We start from the raw sequence: 16433 nt of genomic DNA on the forward strand, positions 1-16433 counted from the left end.
CACATGCCAATTTTAATATATTGGATCCCATAAATGTAATTTATGTTTATATTTTTCTCACTTCACCATCTTAGACTATTTAGTGTTGATTAGTGATGAGCACAAGTGCTCGTTACTCGAGTTTGCCTAGGGTGCTTGGGTACGCATAGAGTACGCGGTGACACGTTCGAGTCCCCGCGTTAGCATGTTTCGCGGCTGTTAGACTGCCACAAAACATGTGTGGATTGCCTGGCAAACACAAGCAATCCCCAGATGTTGTGGCTGTCTGACAGTCGCGGGGACTCAAACATGTCACTCAAGCACCTGCGATACTCGGTGTATACCAGAGCAAAGAGCACTTGCATCAGCACTAGTGATGAGTGCATCATACACAAATCAGATTACAAAAATATTTTAACACAGATTGTAATATCGCAAAATACAGATGCATCTCACTAAATGAGAATATCATCCAAAAGTTAATTTATTTCAGTTCTTCAATGCAAAAAGTGAAACTCATATATTACATAGAGTCATTACAAGCAGAGTGATCTATTTCAAGTGTTTATTTTGGTTAATGTTGATGATTATGGCTTACAGCCCATGAAAACACAAAAGTCATTATCTCAGTAAATTAAAATAATTAACAAAAAACACCTGCAAAGGCTTCCTACGCATTTAAAAAGGTCCCTTAGTCTGTTTCAGTAGGCTCCACAATCATGGGGAAGCCTGCTGACTTGACAGATGTCCAGAAGACTGTCATTGACACACTTCACAAGGTCCCAGAGTTACAATTTTCATTTGGAAATCAAGCTCCCAGAGTCTGGACAAAGAGTGGAGAGGCCTACAATCCAATCTGCTTGAGGTCTAGTGTGAAGTTTCCACAATCAGTGATGGTTTGGGGAGCCATGTCATCTGCTGTTGTAGGTCCACTGTGCTTTATCAAGACCAAAGTCAGCGCAGCCGTCGACTAGGAAATTTTAGAGCACTTCATGCTTCCCTCTGCCGACAAGCTTTTTGGAAATGGAAATTTCATTCTCCAGCAGGACTTGGTACCTGTCCACACTGCCAAAAGTACCAATACCTGGTTTACAAACAACAGTATCTTTGTGCTTGATTGGCCAGCAAGCTCGCCTGACCTTAACCCCATAGAGAAACTATGGGGTATTGTCAAGAGGAAGATGAGAGACACCAGACCCAACAATGCAGACGAGCTGAAGGCTGCTATCAAAGCAACCTGGGCTTCCATAACACCTCAGCAGTGCCACAGGCTGATCGCCTCCATGCCACGCCGCATTGATGCAGTAATTGATGCAAAAGGAGCCCGAAAAAGGAGTGCATTTACTAAACATACATTTCAGTAGAAAAACATTTCGGACTTTAAAATAATTTTTCAAGTTGTTTGTTATAAACTATTCTAATTTACTGAGATAATGACTTCTGTGTTTTCATGGGCTGTAAGCCATAATCATCAACATTAACAGAAATAAACACTTGAAATAGATCACTCTGTTTGTAATGACTCTATATAATATATGAGTTTCACTTTTTGTATTGAAGAACTGAAATAAATTAACTTTTTAATGATATTCTAATTTAGTGAGATGAACCTGTAAGTAAAAAGCCAAGGGAGTGAATATTTTCGCAAACCATCAGTCTTTTTGGATCTGATATATAGGATCTCATCCACACCCCTCAACCCTCCCTCCTGGCCAGGTGAGGAGAATGGCTAATTGTACGCAAAGACATGGGTGAACACATATATTAGAATGTCATATCTTCAGAAACCTCCTAGTGGAATCATATGTTATATTTTCGAAAATACTTTCACCATTTTAGATGCGCACAATAATAGAGCCATAATTTGGATTTATATTAAAATATTGGGGCTTTCAAGGTTGAAAATCCTGGCACACACAGAAGCAATAATGTCCACAGATCGCATATATATCCATGGATGGAAAAAATATGCACCTTTAAAATAATTGCTAAACCTCCAATGTTTTCATAGGATTTACTAAACTTAGAAAAACACTTAAAGGGGTTGTCTGGTCAAAAGTGATAAGTCTGCAGTCACTCTGTGCGACTGCAGACTTATAAATTTCCCAAAGCGCACGCACTGTGCGCTGCGGGGATTCGACGGTATGAGACCCGGTACCGGAGGTTACGTATGTGCTATACATACCCCCGGCCAAGGGGCGTGGTCTAGCTCTACATAAACTTGTATTGAGCGAGGCCTTCTAGTCGGATGCCCCCACTGGCCGTCCATGTCACTAGACGGGGTGTGGCCTCTTGGGGGTATGTATATTGTGCATACATACCCTCCGGTCCCGGGTCTCATACTGGCGAATCCCCGTAGCGCACAGAGCTTGCACTGGGGAAATTCATACATCTGGAGCGAGGTGGCGCTGAATGGCCGGTGGTATGTATAATTTTTACATACCTTCTATTACTGGGTCTGAAACCCGCAAATCCCAGAGGCGCACAGTGCGAGCGCTGGGGGGAGTCATAAGTCTGCAGTCACACAGAGTGACTGCAGTCTTATCACTTTGACCGGACAACCCCTTTAACATTTTTAAGTTGGAATAGATTAATGAAATAATTAACACCATAATTCATCCAAGTTTAATAAAAAAAAAAAAAACTTTATTAGAACTGTGCAACTCACTGATATTTTGACTTATCACAGCATAAACAAACATTTGGCATTTCAATAGTTATACTTTTTGGCAAGACTCATGGAGCAATTCATTTCTCCAATAAAATGAATAATTAAACAAAAGGCAGAGTAAAACAGCTAAAACCATTCTCTATTTATATAAAAAAAACAATGTAAAAAAATATTTAACAGAACACAATAATAAAAGAATTATAGTAAAGCAGAAAATATGAGTTACATTCACTATTCAAGGAGAACATCGAGTAGAATGAGGTAGAGTGTCAGAACGGATCCCCTGAGAAGAGTTCATACTAAATTAGCTCTGTTACCTACCATAAACTACCAGTATCACCTTTACATAAAGAAAGAAACGGTGAAAACAAATAAAAAAAAAAATGGGTGTAAAGGTAAAGAACAAAAACAAAATACATTGCAAAGGTAAACATACTAAAATATTTGAAACTTCTTTATATATTGTACATATATAATGCCACACTATTTCCATATTAATGGCTAGCACACTTGTTAGAAATGGTTATCAGTGCTCTTAGTTGAAGGTAACCTAAAATACTTTGCATAATAATGCTGTACAATTCCAAAAATGTTGGCACAATGTGTAAAATGTAATGAAAATAAGAATGGAATGATTTGGAAATCTCCCATAGTAATATTTTATTCACAACAGAACACAGATCACAAGAAGAAAGTTGGACATTTTTCTATTTAATTTTAAAAAATTAACTCATCTAAAAATGAATGGCATCGAAAAAAAAAAATTGGGACAAGGTTAACAAAAGTCTGAGAAAGTAAGCGGTACTAAGGAAAAATAGCTCAAGGGTTAATTTTCAACTTAATCTAATGCTAATAATCTATTAACTAATAATGCTAATAATCTATTAACCCCGAACCAACATGGATTCATGAGGAATCGCTCCTGCCAAACAAACCTGATTGACTTCTACGAGGAGGTTAGCTCTCGAGTAGATCAGGGGGAACCAGTGGATATCGTGTATCTCGACTTCTCAAAAGCGTTCGATAGCGTGCCACATAATAGGTTGGTATACAAAATAAGAATGATAGGGCTGGGGGAAAATGTCTGCAAGTGGGTAGCTAACTGGCTAAAGGATAGAAGGCAGAGGGTGGTTATAAATGGAATATTCTCAGATTGGGTAACCGTCACTAGTGGGGTACCACAGGGGTCGGTACTAGGCCCAATGTTATTTAATATCTTTATTAACGACATAGTCAACGGGATAAATAGTAAAATATCAATATTTGCAGATGACACAAAGTTATGTAAAACAATTAATACAAAAGAGGACAGTGCAGACCTACAGAGGGATTTGGATAAGCTGGGTAGGTGGAGCATTAAATGGCAAATGAGGTTTAACGAGGAGAAATGTAAGGTCATACATATGGGAAGGAAAAATGGAAGTCACCAGTACTCACTGAATGGGAAACCATTGGGGAATTCAGAGATGGAGAAGGACTTGGGCATCTTGATTGATAGCAAACTAAATTGGAGTGCCCAAAGTCAGGCCGCTGCTGTAAGGGCAAACAGGGTAATGGGATGTATCAGAAGAGGTATAGCTGCAAAGGATGAGAACATTGTTCTTCCACTGTACAAAGCACTGGTCAGACCACACTTGGAATACTGTGCTCAGTTATGGGCCCCAATATATAGAAAGGATATAAATGAGCTTGAAAAGGTACAAAGGAGGGCAACAAAATTAATAAAGGGAATGGAGGGACTGCAATACCCAGAGAGGTTGGCAAAACTAGGACTATTCAGCCTGGAAAAGAGAAGGTTGAGGGGGGACATAATAAATGTGTACAAATATGTTAGGGGACAGTATAGAGACCTTGCCCGGGATTTGTTCAAAAGGAGGGATATTACGGTAACAAGAGGGCATTCACTAAGACTGGAAGAGAAAAGGTTTCAGCACCAGCATAGGAAGGGGTTCTTTACGGTAAGAGCAGTGAGAATATGGAATTCACTGAGTGAGGAGACGGTAATGTCGGATTCACTAAACCAGTTCAAGCGGGGACTGGATGCTTTTCTAGATACCAGGCAGATTTCTGCATATACTTAAAAATAGAATAAAATAGTAGGTTGATACAGGGATTTATTCTGACTGCTGGTTTCAGAGTCGGGAGGGAATTTTTCCTCAGGTGAAGATTGGCTAAGTCATTTGGGGTTTTTGCCCTCCTCTGGATCAACTTTAGCAATTACAGAACTAACAGGTCGAACTTGATGGACGCAAGTCTTTATTCGGCTTTACTAACTATGTAACTATGTAACTATGTAATCATGTGAATTTGTATAAAAAGGGCATGTTAGAAAGGCAGAGTCTCTCAGAAGCAAAGATTGTCAAAGGTTCACCAATCTGTGAACAACTGTGTCTAAAAATTGTGGAACAATTTCAGAAAAATGTTCATCAACCTGAAATTGCAAAAACTTTCAATATCCCACCACCTATAGCACATTATTTCATCAAAAGATTCAGAGATTCTGGAGAAATCCATGTGCACAAGAGACAAAGCGGACGATCAATATTGGATGATTGTGAGCCACGTGCCCTCAGGCAGAACTGCATTGAAATAACCGCTATGGCCCTGGCCAAACTTTGATGGCAGCAACTCATCTCAGTTTGTAAATTAGATAATTATTTTTTGCAAATGAAATGGAAAAATGTGTAACTTTTATCTTCTACTATATGTTCTATCATCTGGTGTGAATAAAATATGGCTATAAGACTTCAAATCATTGCATTCTTGTTTTCTTTATATTTACACAACATCACAACTTATATTGAATTATGGTTGTACATTTGGTGCCTGTCTAAAGGAATGGTAAAGTAAAGACATGCAAAAGTGCAAAATGAGTGTGAACTGGTGTGATTGACTTAAAAAGAAATCTTTTGTTTTAATACCAAAGAATCCTTTTATTGAACGCCCACAATAATGTTTGTACATAATTCCAGAATTGTCACTTCTAGCTATGAATGAAGGAGCCGTATCCATCCTTTGATGGTGAAATTACCCATATGCCAGCTTGATGAATTAGAAACCAAAGGAGAGAAGTTTACTTAAAATGGTTATATTTTTCTTTTTGGCACAAATCCTATATTTTAATAACCCTTGTGGCTTGATTTCATGTGAACACATTAATTATGATTAATAATAGGAAATGTTTCACAGGTGCCAGTATTTCATAAAATAATCTACATTGTATCCAGCTTAATTACCATATACAAGAAACTGTAAGGCTATGTTCACACGTTGCGTTTTTGTTGCTTTTTTTTCTGCAGGCAAAACCTGCTCTCTTGGCAGTAAAGAAGCTGCTTACAAAAAGCAGGTTTAGCTGCATACTTTAGGATCACAAAGTTCAGCTTTGCTTCCACCACAGAAGCATGAACAATGCAAGGTGTTAGGTCACGAATGAAAGACCCATAAAATTATTTTGGAAAAAAAGGCAATTTGATCAATTTATTTAGTGTAGTGGGAAAATATTTTTATATGTGAAGAAATAGTGACTATTCTGAACAAAAAAGAAAAAGTTTACATGAGTTCATGAAAAAATACACAATTACAAACATAACAGGGGGGGGGTGAATTGATCAGGAGTTGTTTTCCTAAGACATTGGCAGAGCATTGAGATTGTAGGACACGTTACTTTCACAATTTGGTCAGTCCTTGAGTTGGTTGGGTATTGTTTAATTTCACACCTTGGTCAGCCAATGTTTACTTTATGCATATCACTAAATTTAATTAAACTGTACTAATCCTAACTGCCATTCTAAGGTGAGGAGACCAAGACATTATGGTTAAAAGCTGTGAAGATCACAAAAATAAATGCGTTTCACATTCTGCTGTACCTGCTTTTTTCACACAGCAAAACCTGATACCAGTATTTTTTGCTGAATTTTTGTTGTGTTTTTGCACAAACGCTGCAAAAATGCTGAAAGAAGAGACATGCTGCAGTTTTCAGAAACGCAGCAGTTTTCCAATTCATTCAGGAAAAAAAAACAATGTGTGTGCATGAGATTTCTGAAATATCATAGCTTTTGCTGGTACTGTAAAATGAAGCTTAAAATTTGCATAAAAAAACAGCAAAAAAATGCAACATGTGAACATAGCCTAAGGATTCGTTCACTACTTGCGGACGCAATTTATGACAACATATTTCCGTTCTACCATGATTGTGGGAAAAAAACAAAACATACTACACACTGTGGCCACAGCGTGTGAACGCAGCCTACAACAGTTTACGTGAGCGTATCTTCGGTCTGTATGATACACTTGCCCTCATCTCTATGTTTGAGCATCTTCAGAAATAATGTAACTCAATGTTCCAGAAAAACACTTCCAAGGACATTATGACGAGAATTCACAAATAAATCATCAGATCCTCTATGTAGACATAACACGTTTTACATACAAACCAAAACCCAAGGACACTGGCTGGGTGACTATGGCGGTATATACACAAGTAATAGTCTGGCTTTATCCAGAGGATTCACAGCTGGTTCATGGAAAGTTCATTACACAATTATGAGGCACACACATGAACTAGTAGGTTTCTGTTACTGCCTGAGCCAAATGATATGAGATGATGATTGGCTCTAATCTACATATGCACTTTGACCAAATACAGCTTTATGTCATTTTTGAGTAACCCTGAACATAATACAGTACATCTGTGTAATAATATGTACACACTCAAATATGCTGGAATTGTAGCCTTCAGCTTGCCAAAGGAAACCTGGTTCAGACCGGAGATTTGGAAGGGGTGAGACTCTTGGGTTTTAAAGTGCTCACAGTTACCACACACTGTACTTTATGTTAAATCAGGATGTATGTATAATGGCTGCAGAGAAACTAAACTCCTCTCTGCCTGCCCCTCCATAGCTCTGTAGCCTATTCACATGGAAAGTGTGAGCATCAAGTATATTGGAGGCTTCGCATTAGAGGAGCTCATTCCAAACACATTTATTCCCAATTAATTTACTTTTTGTGGCTGTTGTACTCTAATTTCAGGTCACTGTCTGTGCTAAGAGGCAGGAATTTCAACAAGGAATTTCTTTAAGGGAATCAGTCACCATGTTTTTGCTACCCCAATCTGAGAGCTCCATGATTTACGGACAAAGGCCCTAATTCTAGCAATATGTCACTTTACTGGGTTTCTTGCTTAAATTTTGATAAAATCACAGAGCATAACTATAACCTCGCCCACACCACTGATCGACAGTTTTCTGTATACACTGTGCATAGGCAGAAAACTGCCAATCAGTGATGTGGACGTGGTTACACAGTGCTCATGAATAGTTACACATAGCTTACAACTAGACTTCTAGTGACAATCCCCTGCTGATTAATTAGCAAAAACTTGTAGACAAATTCCCTTTAAGGAACTGTTTTATTCATGTGAAGCCCTTCTATTTTATAAAACGCACATGAAAACTGATGATTCTAAACTATTACAGGGCAGCACCCTCTGTCATAGATGGTTGGTTTCTAATAGATTGCTGCAGTATAAGGTATTATATAATCACACACAGATTATCTCATTTACAGATGCTATGGTCAGGTGCATATCCGTGATCATAGTAATATACAAGGAAAAGACCTGCCAGAGACAAGGACACTAAGGTAGTGAACGCTAAATAAACCTTGGAACTAATAGTGTACATTACATATATACATATATACCAAACATGTAATCTTCACTTATAAAATGAAAAAAAAAAACCAACATCAAATAGTTGTAATACAGAGATGTCACTGTCCTTCAAAAGATGAGACACCCAAAAAACATGATACCTCTATCACAGTAGTACTGGACTTAAAGGAACTCTAGTTATAATTGCTAAACATATGCCCCCTCCCCCCCCCAAAAAAAAAAAAAATCCAACAAAATTGTAAAGCCACTGGCAGTATGGTCTGGAAATGCAGTATATACAACATGGTGTCAATTCATCTCTTGAAGGTTTAGTTACACTAATTGACATATTGGTAGAACACAACCACTGTGATAAGACTAAAGTCCATTTTACCTAGAAATGGCTCTTCAGTATATAAACAATACATTTGGCCAACAAGAGCAACATACTTTTAAAGCCTTATCATCTAATATGCAGGGGATTAACCATAATTATCTTTGGTATAAATTGTTAATCGAGGAAGGCAATGTTCATGGGAATAATTAGCACAACATAAAGCAGCAATTTATCACCTAATCAGAATGAGTGGTATGGTGCAGCAGAGAACCACAATATCATATTACTGAGTGGGATGAGGTGCAATTTTTTCCTCTGGTTTAAAAACAAAAAAAAACACCCACAATTTCAGAAGTGCCTAGCAAAACTGAAATTATGTGAAGTTTTGAATTCTACTGCCCCATTCCACTTTTAGGTTATGTTCACACTAGGAGCACAAACTCTACAAAACCACAAAGGGTTATCTGGGACTATTTTATTTTTTTCTAATAACTGACAGGCAAGTAGTTGCTAACTACCTTGTTAATAATCATCTGGGACCGCTCTAAGTTGGCAGAGATTGGTGCTGGGCAGAACAGGCAGGTAGGTTGCAAATACCTGCCTGTCAGTTCTTAGGCCCATAAGAAAACAATACAATAGTCCCGGATAACTTCTTTAAAAAAAAAATTGAGTTTTGATTGGGAAATTGTAAAGTTTCTGCTTCAAAAACTCAGAAAAAAACTACGTGTGAACACACACTTAAGAGCAGATTTTCAAAGCTTCATATACATGATACATCTGTAACCTGCTGATTTCTACGATTTAGGAAACACTAATGTGAAACTATTCCAAGCTTTAAAAAGACAGTTTGCTGCAAGGAACAATAATTTGGCATCTTAACAGCATGTATATATAGTAGCCTTTAAATGCTATAAACCACTATTACAATGGCAAGGCTGCATAGGTTTGTAATATCAACTATCAAACACTGTCAAAGTCTTCAAAAGAGTTTTATGAGGTCAGATGTTTTGGGCAACACATGCCATAATACTTGTTTTGTGATATATTGGGGAAAAAAACATGAAAAAGTACTTGCTATTTGACAGATATATGACTCAGGGGACCAATTGTCCTTGAAGACATAACTAGATGACACTGATGTACTGCCATAGCCAGCCATTGGGGTAAAGATGCAGCCAGCACAGATTACATTTTTCCAGTTCCCTCTGAATATTGTCCTCCTGCAGTGATTTCATCCCTCCATTTCCAGAAGATGGGTGGACACTAGTGTTGAGCGATACCTTCCGATATCGGGAAATAACAGATCGGATTGGATCGGACCGATACCCAAAAAATATCGGATATCGCCGATTCCGATACCGGAAACCAATGCAAGTCAATAGGACACAAATATCGGAATGAAAATAAACCCTTTCTTTCCTTGTAGGTTAATTCTACATGAAGGAAAACAACTAAGAATAATGTAGAATGTATTACATGAAAAGCCGGCAATTCAGCAGCGGCATACACTGGTACCCGACAATTTAGAACAGAAAAAATAGAGCATCACACATAGATTAGATAGATAGAAACATGTCAGTCACATATATAAGAAGTACAGTGACAGTGTTGCTTACTGTACTTGTCATTTAGTGTTAAAGGATTTATTAAAAAAAATAATAGTGTTTTCATGCACCGTCTCTTTAAAAAAGCCGGCCGGCAATTCAGCATCGGTACCCGACAATTTAGAATAGAAAGAATAGAGCATCACACATAGATTAGATACATAGAAACATGCCAGTCACATATATAAGAAGTACAGTGATAGTGTTGATTACTGTACTTGTCATTTAGTGTTAAAAGAAAGGATTTATTAAAAAAAAAATTGGCGTGGGGTTCCCCATAATTTTAGTCTCTAGCGAAGGTTAAGCAGACGGCTGGGGCAGATGTTTGAAGCCTGGGAAGGGGGTAATACCCACTGAGCTTCCCAGGCTACTAATATCAGCCCCCAGCTGAATATCTAGCCTTTACTAGCTAATAAAATGGGGGACCCCCAAAAAAATGACGTGAGGTCCCCCCTATTTTAATAGCTAGCAAAGGCTAGGCAGCCAGCTGGAGGCTGATATTAATAGCCCAGGAAGGGTGCCATGAATATTGCCCCCCTCCCAGGCTAGAAACACCAGCCGTCAGCCGCCCCAGAAATGCCGCATCCATAGGATGCGCCAATTCTGGCACTTAGCCTCGCTCTTCCCACTGCCCTGTAGCGGTGGCAGTGGGGTAATAGGTCTGGGGTTGATGTCAGCTTATAATGCCAGCTGACATCAAGCCCAGGTTAGTAATGGAGAGGCGTCTATAAGACACCCCCATTACTAACCCCATAGTCAAAGATAAAAAAAAAACCACAAACACCCAGAATAAAGTCCTTTAATTGAAATAAACACACAATTCTTTATTGTTCTAAATTAAACCATATTTACCATCACGCCCATTCCAGCTGTAGCCAATGTCTTCTGCAATAAAAGTAAAATAATAAAGCAACCTCATCCTTACCTTTCCATGGTTCCCAGGACAGCTTCAGCTTTGCTACATTCACATGCCTGCGCTTCTCAGTGTCTGCGGCATGGCAAGCTGGATGGCAGCTTTCGGCTGTGATCCAGCCTGTCATGTGAATGTAGCAGAGCTGAAACTGTCCTGGGAACCATGAAAAGGTAAGGATGAGGTTGCTTTATTATTTTACTTTTATTGCAGAAGACATTGGCTTCAGCTGGAATGGGCGTGATGGTAAGTAGGGTTTAATTTAGAACAGTAAAGAATTGTGTGTTTATTTCAATTAAAGGACTTTATTCTGGGTGTTTGTGTTTTTTTTTAACTTTGACTATGGGGTTAGTAATAGGGGTGTCTTATAGACGCATCTCCATTACTAACCTGGGCTTGATGTCAGCTGACATTACACTGTGTTCCAAATTATTATGCAAATAATATTTTCTCAAATTACTTATATGAATTGCAGTCATTGTAATTTTCCAGTCAAATAACTATTAGAGTACAATTGAAAGGTTTTTGTACAAACTGCCTATGATAACAGTATATTTTAAAAAAAATAAAAAACTCAAACTGCACTCAAAATGCATGTTTCAAATTATTATGCACAGCAGAGTTTTCAACCTTTTCATTTTAATAAAGAACAAAAATATGGTCATTTTTTAAATTATAAGCATTAGCAGGTTATTACAAACTGAAATCAAACAGTTTTCAACTCAAAACTTTATTCTAGGTGATGTTACATTTGCACATAGGACCCCTTGTTCGAAAGGAGCTTCTGAACTCTCTCGTCCATTGAATTTATTTATTCATGGCACTCTTCCTGGGCTATTAATATCAGCCCCCAGCTGGCTGCCTAGCCTTTGCTAGCTATTAAAATAGGGGGGACCCCACGTCATTTTTTGGGGGGTCCCCCATTTTATTAGCTAGTAAAGGCTAGATATTCAGCTGGGGGCTGATATTAGTTGCCCGGGAAGCTCCGTGGGTATTACCCCCTTCCCAGGCTTCAAACATCTGCCCCAGCCGTCTGCTTAACCTCCGCTAGAGACTAAAATTACGGGGAACCCCACGCCAATTTTTTTTTTAATAAATCCTTTATTTTAACACGAAATGACAAGTACAGTAATCAACACTATCACTGTACTTATTATATATGTGACTGACATGTTTCTATCTATCTAATCTATGTGTGATGCTCTATTCTTTCTATTCTAAATTGTAGGGTACCGACGCTGAATTGCCGGCCGGCTTTTTTAAAGAGACGGTGCATGAAAACACTATTATTTTTTTTAATAAATCCTTTAACACTAAATGACAAGTACAGTAAGCTGAGCGCTGCCATCCAGCTTGTCATCCTTCAGAGACACTGCAGAGCGCAGGCATTATGGGAACTTCCGATTCCGGTATTCGATATTCTAAAAGTATCGGAACTCAGTATCGGAACTCCGATACCGCGAATATCGGTCGATACCCGATATTTCAGTATCAGAATGCTCAACACTAGTGGACACATATAACTTTTGTTTGCTAGACACTGCGCACAGACATGGCACCTGGCGTGCCATATCATGATAATTTGCGCACACTTTCCAATAGCAAACCTGTCTGAACGATTAACAAAGTAAAGGATTATGGTTTTTAATTACCCCTGCATGTCATCTGGTTAACATTAACTGATGATCACAAGATATGAACAGTTATACACAAAGCATCTAAAACTACTCAGTTTTTATAGCAAAAGCTGCTTTCTGTACACTAAAATAGCAAGACACGACCGAAAAATACATCTTTGGTTACAATTTTTCCCTTAGTATATAAAGCAATTTGTTCAAAAATAGGTCATCTAATACTGTTATAATAAAGAGCTAACCCCCGAGGGTGGTTTGCACGTTAATGACCAGGCCAATTTTTACAATTCTGACCACTGTCATTTTATGAGGTAATTACTTTGGAACGATTCAACGGATCCCCCTGATTCTGAGATTGTTTTTTCGTGACATATTGTACTTCATGATTGTGGTAAAATTTCTTCGATATCACTTGGGTTTATTTGTGACAAAAATGGAAATTTGGCTAAAATTTTGAAAATTTTGCAATTTTCAAACTTTGAATTTTTATGCCCTTAAATCAGAGAGATATGTCATACAAAATAGTTAATAAATAACATTTCCCACATGTCTACTTTACATCAGCACAATTTTGGACCAAAATTTTTTTTTGTTAGGGAGCTAAAAGGGTTAAAAGTTGACCAGCGATTTCTAATTTTTCCAACAAAATTTACAAAACCATTTTTTAGGGACCACATCACATTTGAAGTCACTTTGAGAGGTCTTTATGACAAAAAATACCCAAAAGTGACACCATTCTAAAAACTGCACCCCTCAAAGTGCTCAAAACCACATTCAAGAACTTTATTAACCCTTCAGGTGCTTCACAGGAATTTTTGGAATGTGGAAGGAAAAAATTAACATTTAACTTTTTTCACAAAAATGTTACTTTAGACCCAATTTTTTTTATTTTCACAGGTGTACCAAGAAAAAATGGACCCAAAAATTTGTTGTGCAATTTCCCTTGAGCACGCAGATACCCCATATGTGGGGAAAAAACACTGGGCGCACGGCAGGGCTTGGAAGGGAAGGAGCGCCATTTGACTTTCTGATTGTAAAATTTGCTTGAATAATTAGCGGACGCCATGTTGCGTTTGGAGAGCCCCTCATGTGCCTAAACATTGGAGCTCCCCCACAAGTGACCCCATTTTGGAAACTAGACCCCCCAAGGCACCTATCTAGATGCATAGTGAGCACTTGGAACCCCCAGGTGCTTCACAAATTGATTCGTAAAAATGAAAAAGTGAAAAAAAAACACTTTCATTTTTATGAATCAATTTGTGAAGCACCTGGCGGTTCCAAGTGCTCACTATGCATCTAGATAGGTGCCTTGGGGGGTCTAGTTTCCAAAATGGGGTCACTTGTGGGGGAGCTCCAATGTTTAGGCACGCAGGGGCTCTCCAAACGCAACATGGCGTCCGCTAACAATTTGAGCCGATTTTCCATTCAATTTGTTAGCGGACACCATGTCGCATTTGGAGAGCCCCTGATGTGCCTAAACAGTGGAGCTCCCCCACAAGTGACCCCATTTTGGAAACTATACCCCTCAAGGATTTTATTAAGGTGTATAGTGAACATTTTGAACCCAGAGGTACGACACAGAATTTGATAACATTAGGTCATCATATTGAATAAGTTGTCATTAGTCTTGAGCGCAAGTGCTCGCTACTTGAGTTTGCATCGGGTACTCAGGTATGCACCATGTACTGCGTGTGCTTGAGTGACATGCTCGAGTCCCTGCCCCGCATGTTTCACCGTTATTAGACACCCAAAAAAAAACATGCGGGGATCGCTCGTGCATGGCAAGCAATCCCCGCAAAGTTTTTTTGGCCACGAAGCATATGCGGCGGAGACTCGAGCATGTCACTCAAATACCCACGATACTCAATGCATACCTGAGCACCCGATGCAAACTCAAGTAGCGAGCACTTGCGCTCAACACTAGTCGCCATATCGTCATCTTTTTTTCTTACTTTTGAAAAATATAACAACCCCATCAGAACCCTAACCCCAAACCCAGCCCTAACCCTAGCTCTAACCGTAGCCCAACCCTAACCCGAGAGTTTATTTTTTACGCCGTTCCTCGTGCGGTATAAGTGATTAGACGACTTTATTCTTCGGGTCGGTGCGATTACAGTGGTATCAGAATCATATGGGGATTTTATGACTGACAGCTGTCACACACTAAAAGACGCATTTTTTGTAAAATCTAGTTTTTGCATCGCCATATTTTGAGAGCTATAATTTTTCCAGATTTTGTCAGACAGTCATGTGACGGCTTGTTTTTTGCGGGATGAGTTGACGTTGTTATTGGTGCCATTTTCAGGCATGTAACATTTTTTGATCGCTTTCTATTCCGATTTTTGGGAGGCAGAATAAACAAAAAACAACAATTCAGGAATTGTTTTTTTTTTTTTTTTAATTTATTCTGTTCCGCGTGTGGTAAAATTGATAACGCAGCTTTATTCTTCGGGTCAGTACGTTTACAGCGGTACCACATTTATATAGTTTCTCTATGTTTTGCACTTTTACATAATAAAAGCAATTTTATAGAAAAAAATATTTTTTAGCATAGCTTTATTCTGAGAGCTAAACTTTTTTATTTTTCGGCTGATGGAGCTATATTGCAGCTTGTTTTTTGCGGGACAAGATGACGCTTTCAGCGGTACCATTTTTATTTATATTCGTCTTTTTGATCGCGTGTTATTCCATTTTTTGTTTGGCGGTATGATGATAAAGCATTGTTTTTTGCTTCATTTTTTTTTTTTTTTTTTACTGTGTTCACTGAAGGGGTTAACTAGTGGGACAGTTTTATAGGTCAGGTTGTTCCGGACGCGGTGATACCAAATATGTGTACTTTTATTGTTTTTTTTATAATAATATTTATTGATGGGTACATTATATTTTTATTTTTGGTGGATTATTTTTTTTATTTTTTTTTAAATATTTTTACAATTTTTTTTAAATTTTTTTTTCACTTTATGACAGTTTTTACACTTTTTTACTCTGTCCCACTCTGGGATTTTCACTTTTTTTTTATTCTGATCGCCTGCATGGCACAGGAATGAAGCACCATTCCTGTGCTATGCAGGCTGTCAGCGCTGGACAGGGAGAAGATAGTTTGGAGATGCACTGCGCATGTCCAAACAATCTTCCTGTTGTCTGGTGACCAGGATGTTGTCATGACGACATCGGGTCGTCATGGCAACAACCTGGAGGCCACGGCAGACAGCGCTGGAGGCCGGAAGAGGAGGTGAGTATCTGCGATCACCTCCCCTTGCCACCGCAATGCTGCGATCGACTTCGATCGCAGCATTGCGGGGGTTAATGTGCTGGGAGCGGTGCAGGACCACTCCCTGCACATAGTACCGGGTGTCAGCTGTGACAATCAGCTGACACCCGGCGGCGATCGCGCCCGCACAGCCTGTGTGCGCGCGCGATCGCGATGACGTACTAATACGGGTCTGGCTCTTAAGTCCCAGGGCACAGACGCGTATTAGTACGTCTAATGTTGTTAAGGGGTTAAAATGCATTTCTGCACTAATACAGTCACTACTACTACTTGGCAGCTATGCCAACAACGAAATAGTAGATTTTTTTTTCTTTTGGGAAAAAAAATATTTTATCCCTTAAGCTATAAAGAACAATCTTTGGTACGAAAAGGCAAAA

This window comes from Phyllobates terribilis, unplaced genomic scaffold (genome assembly GCF_046119375.1).
Source record: "Phyllobates terribilis strain yellow unplaced genomic scaffold, ASM4611937v1 Scaffold_11__3_contigs__length_659146591, whole genome shotgun sequence".
In the NCBI taxonomy this organism is placed as follows: domain Eukaryota; kingdom Metazoa; phylum Chordata; class Amphibia; order Anura; family Dendrobatidae; genus Phyllobates; species Phyllobates terribilis.